The sequence below is a fragment of the Carya illinoinensis genome, chromosome 10 (genome assembly GCF_018687715.1).
Source record: "Carya illinoinensis cultivar Pawnee chromosome 10, C.illinoinensisPawnee_v1, whole genome shotgun sequence".
In the NCBI taxonomy this organism is placed as follows: domain Eukaryota; kingdom Viridiplantae; phylum Streptophyta; class Magnoliopsida; order Fagales; family Juglandaceae; genus Carya; species Carya illinoinensis.
Genome location: NC_056761.1, coordinates 33,084,525 through 33,099,137, shown reverse-complemented (window position 1 = coordinate 33,099,137; position 14,613 = coordinate 33,084,525). Strand labels below are relative to the sequence as shown.

Sequence of the window (14,613 nt, the reverse complement as noted above, 5' to 3'; positions counted from 1 at the left end):
CTTGCATAACCTCTTATATCAACCTAGAATGTATGAGGCAAGTGTGCTGTACTCCCAATCAGATTACATGTACTCAGTTTTCGGACAGAAGGGTTTTGCTCTCACATTTTGCTGGTATGTGTATTGGGTTATGTTGATTGTTTATGACAAGTGGTGTTGCATGGGTTATCCATATAGGCCATTTAAACCAGTATTTTGTGCTTAACAGAGAAAAGTGTTGTCAATTTTCAGCATTTTGGCATGAAGACCATCATGTACAACTACAATATTCAATAACATAATTAAAATATTGTAGTTGACATTAGTGTGCATGGTTAAGATAGACACTCTAGGGTGTTTCCAATTACCCCCATCCGTGCCTATAAGTTGGAGGTTAAAGCCCATATTTAATTGAAATACTTTAAACTATTATTTATAAGAGGGAAAACTATATCAGAAATTTTCAGGCTACTAAAGAAACTGAATAATAGTTTAATGCAATAGATCATTATCTCTTGACTGTCAATGCCCCACAGAAAATGTCAAAGAGAAACCAGAAAAATAGGCAGAAACAAAATGTCAACCATACAGGAGGGAGAAAGCCATTCGTACGAATATTGGAGGAAATGGTACGTCTACTTGAATTTCTGATTCAAGTAACAAGACATAATCGATTTTATCCACACTAACTAACTAACTAATGTGTTGATGGTTGCAGAATGAAGAAGACCCAAACTTGATACAGTTTTACAGAGAAGTTCATTGGTCAAGAAAGAAGGGATGCTTTATAACTGGCCAAGCAGAACAGAACTACGTAAGTGTTTATCTAGTTGCTGTTGAGTCAATTTTTTAAAGGTTAGGCTTAAAGTAAGTGTTGCCTGGCATTAATGGTGTTACCCTTGGGCACATGGATGTAGAAACTAATGCTTGAGCGATTGGATGAGACTGAGGTGAATACTGAAAACAACAATGAGAAGTGCAATGCAGCTTTCAAGGAGGTTTTAGGATATAAAGCAGGATATGCAACAGGACTTGGACACTCGGTTATACCTGAGGCTTCAATAGCATTGCGCAAGAATAGGGACTATGTTAGGATTGTTGAAGAGAATGAAAGGAACAAGAATGAAGCACATATGTACAAGAGCCAGTTAGAGGTGCTAAGAGATGAGTTGCATAGTTTCAAGAATCAGTTTAAAGACTACCAGAGTACGATGAACAATCGTGTAGCTGACCTGGAATGCAATCAAAGAGAGTCTCATCAGGAGACTAACATGGATGCCTAGGCATCCGGTTAATGTGTGGCTTTTTTGTTGCCCAGCTGACTGATCTTTTTGGAAAGTCGTAGTTGAAGTAACAAGTTGCTTATATTCGTGAAGTACTAATGTCTTTTGGTCCTTTCTTTTGATGATGCACATATATGGATGTGGTGGCAGTCTCTACATTGTGTCTAGTTTAACAGTCAGCATAGTATATAGGTTGACAATGTGCCAACGGTTGCTGCCATGCATTTCACACAAAAAAGCTTGACTAAGGTATGCAATTTACTCCCAATGCTTCATGATGTTAATATTCATTATTTCAGACACATATTCAGAGAGATTCCCCCCCCCCCCCCCAAAGTTAACCCTATAAGCATTGACAGTTTGAGTGAATTTGGATATCCACTCGAACTGTCAATGGTTTAGATCAACTAAATAGTTGGGCTGATTGGTTAAAAATACATGCAATTGGTGGCTGAGAGTACAAATGATTAATGATTACCTAGATTGGATTAAAAACTGATGGAAATTTATTTTGCTTCTCTGTGGTTTATCAGCCTTGCTACTTAGGAATTTATCTGATGCCTCATTGTGTAGGATTTCCCTAATGCTACAAGTAAAATAGTTAAATTGTTTGGGTTTTGTATTCCCTCCACTCTTGATATAGTTCTTTAGATTAACAGAATTTGTCTGCATGCGATGGATAAAAATACTACCAAGTGGTGGTTGTTGAGTGCAGATTGTTGCATGATGTTATAGGGTAACCAGTAATCCCACAATATTGTCATTCTGCACATAATTTCTCAGCTCACCTAGGATGGAAGTAACCCAACTCACATGTTTCGGATTATGATGAGGCTATGCAAAATGCATATGTGCAGGGAGTCTGAAGCCTGGCAGCGGGAGAAAAGTTTGATGCTAACATGAACAGGCAGTCAAACCAAGACACAATGAGGGCCCAGCCTTGCCATCTATGTGGACAAATGGAGGTGTTGCTTTTTTGAGTGAAGATCCCCACAGATCCATTTGACCAGGAAAGAGATTAGAAGCTTGATAAATATATATTATTGATATGTAATAGTTATGTTTTGGGACATAGATATGGGACTCATATAACATTTCTGTTGGTTGGGCATGTCAGATGGAACAGGATGCCAATTTTGGCATCATCATTAAATTTATGAGACTGGTGTTGATCTATGTGTTGATATGATCATAGTTTTACAAAATGGGTTTATGTTTCTTGGATATGTTCACACGGATGACCAGGGTGCATTTGGATGGATATTGTATGTCCAATGGAGAACTAAGTGATATATTAAATACATGATTAGTAATTTCAGGGCAAATTGTTTTCTGTTCTTTGCCATGGGAATGTAATATGTAAAACTGAAATCTTGATTTATCTGATGGATATTTTGGAAAGGTAGTACTGCGCGCGGCTAAGGGGGGATCATCCACTTAGTACTACAATTTACCAATAATATATATTTATAAAATACAGATATATGGAATTGTAGTGTAGTACTGGAAAAACAGATAAGGTATATATTGGTAGGTTGAAATGCATTGTTGCTACGCCGGCCAGGTAAATCTCCCAGTACTCCAAATACATGGAGAGGTTTTCTGGGAAATGAGGATTATTGGCAACAATTGGTCATCAGGACCATTCAATACTGGCAATACAATGCAGGTAGTTGTATTTGGAATATATACGTAAATGCAAGCTGCAAATCAATTGAGCTATAGCGAAGAATGAGATGGCCAATAAAGGATATTTTTGGCTTTGCTGAATTGCCAATAATTCATGATCTGGACCATATAGGTTAACAGCTATAAGGCAGACTTGATGAGCCAAATTTACTGCTAAAAATTATTTTCCATAACACATAGTTGCCAATACTAACGTATTACAAGGAAATCAAGTTGTACGAAATGCCAATTGAAGTCGGTGCTTACTTTCCTAACCTCATCGCAAGTAAGAAGTTGTGAGTCATACAAGTTGCCAAATTTACATTTCGTTGGCGACATAAGTTCCCAACACCCTTCTATTACGGACAACCTATATCTGTGGTAAAACATCAATACCCAAGTTATGAATTGATGAGATAGCATATTAGTGGCAAGGTTGCATTCTAGGAAATGAGTTTAGTGTTCGAGATTGGGAGGATTGTTTGGCGTATTACTGACAAACTAAATGTCTTATGCCAACGGCATAAATTGCCAAGATAGACCATCATTTTCGTCAATTCATAAGATTGCCAAAATAGGTAGTTAAATTGGCAATTCATTATTGGCAAAGCTGTGGCGGTCATTTTTTGTGGCTTAAAGGTCATTACCTGCAATTTTTTCCACAATTGCTGCAAAAACTATTGGCGGCAATAGGCTGTATTTGTTGTAGTGTAAGTTTATTTTTAAAATTATTAAAATATTTCTTTTAAAATGTTATTCTTTTCTTTTAATAAGGACTCATACAGTAATCTTCATTTAAAGAGTGTAAATAGAATTTTTCAAAATAAAAACCGACACCTCACCCACAACAGGTATTCCTATTCTATGGTATAGATGAAAATTTCTACTGTCTACGCTATTGTATAACTCTTATTTCATTTTGATGGGAGGTGGAATTGTCAACTAACCTTTAAATTTATTTATTTTTTTTAAATCAAGAGACTATCCATGGCTAATTGTAATTGCCCATCTATAAGTCCAATGTAAAATTTGGACTCAACAGTCTAATTTTAAATTGATTAAGTTTTAAGTACTCTTATAATGCTGTTTTAAGTACTCTTACTACACTTGATTAAATAAGTTTTATTTTAAAAAAGAATATTTAATAAACAATGCATAATATGTCAATAGCCCAACTATTGGGCGATAAAAGTAAAAATAGAATTGGGCTATGTAGTTGGGCGATAAAGGCAACCATTGCTTCGGTTAGTTTAAGACTGCGTGCTAGTGAAAAGTTTAAGGAGGGAGATGTAAAAAATTTTACAAAGTCTCCATATTCTGCTAAAAGTTGTTGATAGACTGAGAGCTTGTCTTGTGAAATGGAAAAAACCAATTACAGGGTGAGTTAAAGTTAATGTGGATATGAGTTCTTTGGACAATCCTGATCGTATGGCACAGGCGGATTAATTAGAAATATTAAGGGTAGTCTGATACGACCTTTGCTAAAGAGTTGGCTTTTGGGTCTAATAATGAGTTGAATCCAAGCTTTGTCTTATGGCTTACAACATTGTCAAGAGTTGGCTCTTCAAAAAATTGAGATTGAATTAGATTCTTTGTTAGTCGTTAATTAGTTGGCAAAAGAAAGATGTAACATATGGTACCTTAAAGAATATTAGAAATGATACAAGGCATTCTCTCTACATTGGAATTTAAGATTATGCATGTCTTTAGTGAATTTAATGTGAGGGCAGATTTAATGCATGTCTTTGCATCAGAACTCTGGAGTGTGGACAAATTTCAATAATGTTCCTCGCAATCTTAAAGAGATCCTGAAACTTCACTCCTTTAAGTTTTAGTGCCTTGTTTTATTTTTTAATGGCTTTGATCTTCCTTTGTTTTATTTTTATTTTTATGGTTGGCTTTTTAGGTTAATAAGGTTCTTTTTGGACACTTGGGCTTTTTTTTTTTTTTAATCTTGTCCCCCCAAGTGTTTGTGTTTATTATGGTATTCCTCCGTCTTAAATTAAAGATATTTTTAAAAAATTAAGGAAATATCATTCTTAAACATGTGGTTCCAACTCTTCTGAAAAAAAAAAAAAAAAAAAGGTACACCTTGCAATATACATCTCAGCCTCTACTCCACAATAATTATAGAAAGGCCAGCAACTTAATAAATTTCAACAGCGACATGAACGGCAGCACCACATCCACAAAGCACCTGCATATCCACAAATTAAAAGTATTAAATATTTAGTTAATATTATAAAATTATTATAAAAATATAAATAGAATAAAATAATTCTATACATTTGGTGAATGATTATTAAAATTCTTACATATTTTTATGAAGTTTGTTTATGTGACTATAGTACATTTCAAAGACGAATTGCGACCTAGACATTCGTGCTGAAAGGTATTTACAATCGTGATATGCAATTATGATGGAGCTACAACAGTCACCGAGATGTCTACCTCTCAACCACCTACGGACCAAAATAATGATGGAAAAATTAACAAAATTAAGATATCGTTTAATGAGATAAAACGAGATAGTTTAATTTTATATAATTAAATCAATCCTAATAAATTTTAATAAGAAAATAAACGACAGCACCATATCCACGAAGCACCTACCACATCCACAAATTAAAAGTACTACATATTTCATTAATATTATAAAATTGTTATAAATACATTAATGTAATAAAATACATTCCATATATTTAGCAGATGATTATTAAAATTCTTACAGATTCATATATCCTTTTGATTCATGTATTATCATTTCCTTGTTTATGTATCTCATTGATTCATGTATTATCATTTCTTAAGGTCATGTATCCATTTAATATCATATATCCTCCTATGCCTATAACAGGGAGTCTTAAGAGCATTTGTGGTAGACACAAAAAAGAAAGTTGAGAGAAATAATATTAAGTTCCTAAAAAACTAGTTTCACATATTCTAGTTTTTTAATTATTTTGTTACTTCTCTTTAATTTTACAATACGTTTCAAGAGATTTTTTAAAAAAAAAAAAAAAAAAAAAGATATCAGCAATAGATTCCAACCAACTATTGTGTATGTGTGTGTGTTTTTTTTTTTAATCTTTGGCAAGATATTTGTATAACAGTTCTTGAATTACTGTAAGTTTCTCTTCTATAAATATTGATATATGCTTATTGCAATATAAATAATTTTATAAAATTTGGTTATGATATATGTGATATTGTGTAGAGTGTAATATTATCATATATCAATGGATGCATATTCATGTTTTCTATATAAGAGTTCAATTCTAAATACTTCTTTTCATACTTAATATGTTTATTATAGATCATATCAAATCTTACCAAATTCAAATTTTTTGTCTTCGATGTTTTTGGCAACAATTATTTATCATGGATCGTTGATATTGAGATTCATCTTAATAAATAAAACTTGAAAGTACTGTTAAAAAAAGAAATGAAGTATCCCTAAAAAATTGTTTTAAAATAATAATTTTATTAAAAATTGAGTATCTCACAATAAAAGATACATTGATTCTATGTGATAGTTTAAGAGATTATTACGTTTACCAAACTACCATGATTATCCCAAAAACTCGTTATGATTATATGAACCTGAAGTTGTACAATTGAAATTGTATAGACAAAAAAGTCACTAATGATGATATGTTTGAAATGAAACATATAATAAATTTATGCCTCAAATGTGCTCATGCTGCAATAATATTAAGTGTGAAAGTTCACTAAATATTCTAAAATAATATCTTGTTTACTAGTGGCCAAACAAAACAACGAGTTATTAATGAAAAATTATCAATCTCGTTTAACCAGTTTCACTTCATTCCCAAAAGTAAATGGAATTTCATTTCATCATAATAAGGGAAATTGTAGTTGCAAACGTAGACGTGGTAGAAAAAACTATTAGAATCAAGGGGAGCATACTCAAAGTTTTCCAAAGAAAAATGCTCCATACCACCAAAAATGGAACCACACTGAGATAAAGTAAGGTGAAAACAAAAACTTTTAGAATAAGCTTATAAAGAAATATGAAGATAAATATTATAAGTGTGGTATAAAAGGACATTAGTCACATACATGTCGTAGGTACAAATATTTGGTGGACCTATACCAAGCATCTATGAAGGCAAAAGCAAAATGGGTCGAAATGAATTTTGTTGACCACGATAATCCAAAAGATCATCTAACTTATTTTAATAATCCAAATATGATGGTCCTAACTCATCTTGATATTTTCTGGTCTCTTTATAGATCCAAACAGAAGTAATGATATTTTGATTAGTGATCCATATGACCACAACAATTAATTTTATTTCTTTATTATAATTATATGATGTTTGCATCATTATCTTTTAACACATCATGTTAAACCTTCTTTTGCACTCATAAAGTTATATATATATATTTTTCATGAGGAGACATGAATTATATTTTGATGCATTGACCAATTCCAAGATGATTGGTGAAGATATGTGTCTGATAGACAGTTGTACAATATACATAATTCTTAAAGATAAGAAATATTGTCAATATTTAACATTATATAGAGCCAACATCAATACAATATCTAGGTCATCAAACCTAATAGAAGACTCTGCAAGAGCCGATATCGTGTTACCAAAAGGAACAAAATTTTATATTCACAATGCTTTGTATTCTTCGAAGTTTAGACGAAATTTACTCAATTTTAAAGATATTCATCATAATGATTTTTTTTTTTTAAAGAGTTAAGATCACATGTCCAAGAGTGACTATTCTCAAATTTTGTTAATAAATCCTCACTTGTGGAGAGATATTGTGGTTACAATTCAAGCATCTGGGAGTTTTCATAAAAGTAAAAATCCAACATGCAAAAAAAGAACCAACCTAAGCAAAACAAATCACTAAATCTGTATAGAAGCCAAACATGACAACAACTGAAGAAACCAAATAAAATTGCCAGAAAACAACTACTCAATGACATCTCAAATAAGGCAAGGGTAGTTTGTGAGTGCAAATAAATCCTTTAAGATATTTTGAAACATTCAATGAATATCTCTAGACAGCAGTTGAGTCCTAAGCTTCCATTTTAACTAAATAATCTACCTAAGCATTACCTTCTGATAAGTATGATTAATAACAAAATTACCATCTCTAAATAATCTCATAACTTCATTGTGTTGTATAAACTATCGTTTTCTTTTCTTGTGTCAAATGATTGAAATTGACTTCTACTTGGTTATTCTTGAATTTGGTTAAATGTGAAATGCTAAATTATAATTTTCTCATTGCTTTATGAATGATTTGCATAATTTTCATTTTCACCTGCATGTATTCTTGAGTTTTATTCTTAGTTTCACTTATTGAGATTTTGTAAAATTTCACGGTGATAATTTTATTACGGTCTGTAAATTTTGATACAGAGAAAGAGTCTGGAGGTGGTTGAGCATGGAGATGTGGCACCACCAAAAGATTGAGGATTGAGACTTTTCTCCAATTTTAATTAAGTGCTATATATGAATTTTACCAAAAAAAAAGAAAAAAAGAGGATGATTGTATTATTTTTTTGCTTATGGGTTCGTGACAAGTGACTTGTTAATGTTGTGATTGGAATGTAAATTTTTTTAGAATTGATTATGACTTTTTATTCATTTACTTATTTACTTTTATTTCTGCTGCAAATATAACTATTCATAATTTATTTTAAGCATGTGTGTACCCTTATTATCCCAATGTGCAATGATTGTATGACCCATATAGCGAACATTCCGGCGTCACGGTCCGGCACTTGCTGAGGTGGGAGCTCGGATGCCACAAAAAGTTTAAGAGGAATAAAACATGTGCAGATAAAATGAGACCGCTTCATGGTGGTAGTTGAGTTGTATTTATCAGTGTCATAACTCTCCATTTTTCACTGCAATTACATGCATGGAATGTATTGATCTTTTTGTCCCACTTATCTATAATGGCACCTGTCGTTTGATATTATGTCAACTCAATTTGTAATAAAATATGTAGTGTAAGTATTTTCAATTACTTTATTTTTAATGAGATTTTGACTATATTTAAATAAGAAAGTTTTCTACAAACAATAAAATGATAGCATTTTTCTTTTTACTTATCTATTTATTAAGTTCTATTTGAGAACAAACCTATTCTAATATATTTGTAGACTACTTTATTATTATTTACAAATAGTTTATTATTATTTATTAATTTTTTATAAATTATTTTATTATTATTTACAGATAATCTGACATAATCTTAACATCCCAACAAAGGCTATACTTCACTTCTATTTAAGTAAATCCATAACTTCACTACCATCACTATGGGACTCCTTCCGGTCTCTCAAAAAGAAATAATGTTATAATATGTTACATTTGCTATGAAAAACAAAAAATGAAAAAAAGAAGAAGTTTTGTATGTTGCTACCGTTGGCGCGCGCTAGCTAGAACATAATATTACTAAATTAACATCATTTTATTTATAGAATAAATGTGGGCAGAGGGGGGGCTATCCAGTGATCCACTATAATCTGGTTTCGTTTGCTTTTACAGATAAAATAAGATGAATTGAAATGAAAGATAAAAATTAAATAAAATATTATTAAAATATATTTTTTAATATAAATTTTGTTTTAGAATTTAAAAAATTTAATTTCTTATTTTATTTTTTATGAAAATTTAAAAAAATTGTAATGATGAGATGAGATAAGTTAAGATAATTAGTGAAAACAAACCAGTCAGCATCGATTGTTATAATTTTGATTTGATCAAGTTCCTTCTTTTTAATAAAATATTGTTAAAAGTTAAAAGTTAAATAAAATATTATTAAAATATTATTTTTTAATATTATTATTGTTTTAAAATTTAAAAAAATAAATTATTTATTATATTTTATGTGAAAGTTTGAAAAATTTATAATAATGAGATGAAATATTTCTTACATCCAAACATAGCCAACCAATAAGAAAATCTCAAAATGAAGCTCACGGTCTGGACGGAGACAGGGCATGGTTTGGAGGCCAAATCAGTTGAAAATTTCAAGGTTTAATCTACAATCTAGAACTTGAAAATACTGAAGGAAAAAGAGAGGGAAAACCAAGCTTCAAGGCTCACAGATGGAACAAAAATAGAGCATCAATTTCTAGTGCAAAACAGGGCAGGATTTGTGGTAAAAACAAAGGGAAAAGTAAGGGTTTTTACACCACATTAACAAGGGATACACAAGAAAAGACGAAGATAAAGGAGGCACACAAGGAGCTTCGGCCAAACCAACAAAAATGGTGAGAACCCATGAAATAAAATGCAAAAAAGGGAAGAGAGAGGGCTTAGTTTGCAGCACAATGAAGTAAAAATTAGGCCTGCAACCCGACCTGGGACAACCGGTTTTGCACCCAACCCGACATCCTCCTGGCTAGCTATAAAATCAAGAGTAGACCTTATATACTCATCTGTCATATGCTCAAAGGCTTCCCTTAGTTTTCCAGCAGCATAACTAAGTGGCTTGGACAATAGGTCGCCATGGACACATGTTGATGTCACTGTGTTGCCAATGTATCCTGCAAGGAGAGACGACTTCGAGTGGCTACAAATATCAGCCCCTAAGGAAACTCTTGTTGATTGAGAGTTATCACTCACTCGTGCCTTGCATACACACCTCAGGAGGAACTATTTGAACCAAAAAGCCTATTCTGCCATAAACACCTAAAAAGACCCATTATACTATAAAAGCCCAAAGGACAAATCCAAGGGCCTAGTAAGAAAATAAGGAGAATCTAAAGAAGATGTATATCGTGCCACCTTTGACGGAAGGATAGAGATGTTGGGAAGTTACATGATTACTCAAAATACTGAGTAGTGATCTACATCGAAAAGCTTTGGGTAAGATAAGTAGTGCAAGTGAGCCTATATATACCAGGTAACCTTTGATAATTAGAGAAGAACAATTAAGATTCATTATGGTTTCCTTTTCACTGACTTAAGAATCAGAGTATTTTCAGGTGAAGCCCCTCAAGACTCCTTGACGATTTTTAGGTGAACGGTTGTAGATTGGCAGTGGGACATGTGCTTAACAGTTGGCATCATCTGTGGGATCTATGTGATTTATCGTGGTTCTCACATGCCAACTGTAACACGCTCAATAGCAAGCTGAGCAATGGATGCATTGTCGACATCTATGGAAGCATGACTAGCGGTAGCGGAGGAAAGAATAAGCAAGGCCCTGGAGGCCATGGAAATCGACGACTTGAAACAGAAGAATGCCAACTCTGATAATATCGATGTGCCCACTCATAGTGAGCAAGGTGAGGGAGAGGGACACTGCAATACCAACGCAGATACAGGACGAACAAAAAAAGAAAGAATGCATGACAAGTTGAAGGAACTAGCGGGAAAGTATGAGGAGATGGCGAAAAAGATGGGGGGTTCTTCCTAGGTAGAAAGCTTGCTACAGCAGATAGACCTGCCATACAACACACAGATTATGGCCATGCCGCTCTTGCCAAAATTCAAGGTTTCCCAAGTAGATATGTACGATGGGTCCAAAGACCTAGTAGATCATCTGGAAAACTTTAAAACTCATATCACATTCCACGATTTCCCAGGAGAGATTGCATGCCGGGCTTTCCCTTTGACTTTGAAAAGGACGGCTAGTGGGTGGTTTAGGACCCTCAAGCCAAAGTCAATAGACAGCTTCAAAGAGTTGGCAAAATAGTTCCTAACCCAATTTATACCTAGCAGGAGACGTCGGCTGTGACGCCCCCAAATTCCGTTTGGAATCGGATGGACATTTGAAGCGTCGAGACATGCAATACAAGATTACCTGCCCCCGTTCATGACATATAAGATGCAATATTCCTAACATGCAACTAACATTATGCAATATTCGCAGCGGATAAATTTTTTTCTTTAGCAATACTATGCGCCAAACTGAAAATATCTCAAATACTTAAAACATACTTCATATATAAAGATCCATTGAATAACTAAGATCACAGCACTAATCCAAAATAGCTATGATCCAAAAAGTACTGGAGATGCAACTCCATCGTACAAGGAGTAATTTAACTACTATATTAATATTAACGATGCACCGTCGTTCAGTCGACTGTGTCTAGTTGGTCAGCTCCTGATCCTTCTTCAAGCCCTATAACAAGATCTACCATTCGGGAGAATGGTAGTTAGGACTACCATAGTGAGATTTGATTACAAATCTTAGTAAGTTAACAAAACAAACTACCACACAGGCTAATGATGCATGCATGACAGTAAAAGCATGAATGCATAATCAAATTCATAAGTAATTGAAGCATAACTTGACGTACAATATAGCATAATTGACATAACTTAAATTGAAACGTGAACTGAACTTGACTTGACATGAACTTGATCTGAAACTTGACTTAACATGAAAAATACATACTCCACAGTTGTTGTGGCCCCATGTATTCTACGTGTAAATACATACTTCACAGTTGTTGTGGCCCCATGTATTCTACGTGTCACAATACAGTTAAATACATACTCCATAGTTGTTGTACCCCCATGTATTTTACGTGTCACAATTGCTATGTCTCATGTAGTGTATGCGTCACAATTGCTGTGACTCCATACTTCGTGTGCCACAGTTGTTGTGGACCCCACGAAACTGAATGTAACTCAAGATGAAACATGACTGGAATACGAAAGGACTGAAGCCCTAACGTAACATAACGTGACTTGAACATAACTTGAAAGACATGACCAACTTGAGATAGAAACATTTCGTAACATGACATATAATAGACAACATATTTAATATGACATACTTGCAACAGTGAATATTATATGGCTTGATATACATGTAATAGATGACATACTTAACATGGCGTACTTGTAATGTATAGCAATACATGACAATATATTATGCAACAGTTTTCATATATATGACAGAATATATTATGTAATAGATAAAAACTGATGACAGAATAAATTCTATGTAACAGACAATTATGTGATAACTTGGCATAGCATGACATATATGATAACACGCATATATATACACTGCAGTTCCTTTACTTAGCACACATACATAATAGACTGTTAGTAAGTTAAAAGCTAACTTACCTCGATCTCCGCATTTCTTATAAAACCTTAAACGCGATCACGAGGAACTGTAATTAGTGATTCTAAAAGTTAGCATTGAATCACTAATAAATTAAAATATGAAAAAATACTAACTTAAAGAGTAAAATTTCTATTTTACTCTCTGCATGTAGAAAAATGACCGTTTAACCCATAACTTAAGGATTTTGTATACTAATTCCAAAAGTCACCAAAATTTACATGCTTCATGTAAATTTTATCCTCAACTCAAATATCAATTTAGAAACATTTAAAACTAATCACAACTATTAAAACTTCATAGGGCCGAAATTCTCATATGTTATTTTCAGTGATTTTTGTTTCTAACTTATTTTGATTAACCTTTTAATCTATAACTTATAAAGATGTGATCTCCAAATCAAACCATCACATGATTTAAAAAGATGTCCTAAAACATATATAAGCTTCTAATTCAAGATCACATGGTTAAAAATTAACCAAAACATAAATTTAGCCAAGAACATCCACACTTTGGCTTATTTGAATATCTCTTTGCATAAAATTTCATATCTTTGAAACTAACATCAAATATCTTCACAATAATAATATAACATGTATATAAGATGCTTAGGATCCTCCAATAAAATTATCAGAGTCATTGGAATAGGCTTAGACCACCAAAGAATTAAACTTTCTCAAAACAGAAACTGTTTTTCCTCTTCCAGTTTCTAAGTTTCTAAATTTAAGAAAATCTTTCATCAAAACCTTTAATCATGCAAAAATCCTCAACCAATAATCATATATACATGTTAACAATACTTCATAAAAATTTCAGACCAATATCTATCCATTAGCTTGGTCAAAAACTCCAAACTATAACATATTCTCCAGTTTATCTACCAGAATGACCTTTCTATAGTTTACATAATATTTGACTGACTAAATGATCTTCAAATGAGACAAATAAGATATCCACCTAAACTAAACTAATAAAGGAACAACTTATATGGAGGAGACTTTATGATAAAACACTTACAAAAGCTTTGAAATGGGCATGCAAAAGAACTCCTAAAAACTGTCCGAGAGAGAGTGTTTGATATTCTTTTAATGGAAAGTGTAAATGAAGATAAGTTCGTGGGTGGTGGCTGGAGATACTTATGGACGAGATATGGAAGAGGATAAGGCTGGAGTTGAGAGTTGAGTGTAGGTTTTTCCTACCCAAAATATCTATAAAAGATCATCTCAAGATATTTCTATCTATTAATATCTACAAAAATCAGATTAATATATTTTTATCTAATAATATCTATAAAAATCAGCTTAAGATATTTTTACCCAATAATATTCACGAAAATTAGCTCAAGATATTTCTTTTTTTATCCAATAATATCCACAAAATTAGCTTAGGCTATTTTCCAAAAGTGGAGAGTAGACTTGGAAGAGTAAGGCGGCTAAAATCTTTCCATGTGTCCAATTAAAACTTTCTAACTATCTCCAATAATCAAAAACACATTTTTGATACCACAGTGAGTAATAACATAAACTATACGATTAATAGATTCGGAAAAACTTATCGGGTCTTTACGAGATTCCTAAAGCCAATAGAAATTTCA

The 14,613-nt window shown here is 32.7% G+C and overlaps 1 long non-coding RNA gene across 1 annotated transcript; it reads left to right on the top strand.

The window, feature by feature from the left end:
* Positions 1-683: 683 nt before the first annotated feature.
* Positions 684-2,640, top strand: LOC122278969. The gene is made up of 3 exons (XR_006229406.1): positions 684-793; positions 897-1,511; positions 2,120-2,640. It is a non-coding gene; the product is annotated as an uncharacterized LOC122278969 (long non-coding RNA).
* Positions 2,641-14,613: the final 11,973 nt, after the last annotated feature.